Source organism: Penaeus monodon, chromosome 32 (assembly GCF_015228065.2).
Source record: "Penaeus monodon isolate SGIC_2016 chromosome 32, NSTDA_Pmon_1, whole genome shotgun sequence".
Taxonomy (NCBI): Eukaryota; Metazoa; Arthropoda; class Malacostraca; order Decapoda; family Penaeidae; genus Penaeus; species Penaeus monodon.
The window spans coordinates 32,446,752-32,447,574 of NC_051417.1; positions in this window are offsets into that span (position 1 = coordinate 32,446,752).

Consider the following 823-nt stretch of genomic DNA (forward strand, 5'->3'; position numbering starts at 1 on the left):
AAACAAAATCGAATTCGTATCCTGAATGAAGCTTCGTGAAACCGTCCTAACATCCTTACCGAATCAACAGCGAGACCAGCATCATTTCGGTGTTCGAGACGAATTTCGAAACATGATTTGTCAAAGAGTTCTGATTCGTGATTTTACTTACCAACTGCTTAAAGGAATCCAATACCCAGCGAATTTACTTCTCGTCAAGATGGAGCACCGTCATTTCAGTGAAAAAAAGGCTATTTATCTGTACCGACGGCTATGAATGGTAGGTACGCAAGCCAAGCGACATAACAACAGGTAATAAAATGTAAATAAAAGAGAGCTTAATTAAATCGTCTCTGGAACACAGGAAGAAAAAAAAAGATTCGAAACTGAAACCTCTCATTGAGAAATAGGGAAAAATAACTAATATTTGCTTTTATTAGATGTTAATTAAAGGGCATTTTGATTCATACTGTAGTTTCATGGGAAGTTACTGTATCATGATTACTGTTTTCGTTCTTGTGTATGAGTCATAAGTATCTTTACATCATACAGTGTTTTATGTGTTTTGTTTCGTTTTTGTATAAAGCAATTACATATAAAAAGCAACCAACGATTAGAAAAACAAACAAAAGGATAACATACAAATTACCCAAGCCATTATAGAGAAATAAAAATAACTAGAGGTACCATGTCCATTCCACAAAGCACAGGTAATTAAAAGTACACTGTGGCACCGGACATTCATTCAGTTATATGTTCGTTTGATGAAATATTTGCCTGTGTAATATGGACTGAAAATGAATCACGGTTTATTCAATTTTGTTAGTAACGCGCCATAGCAAGA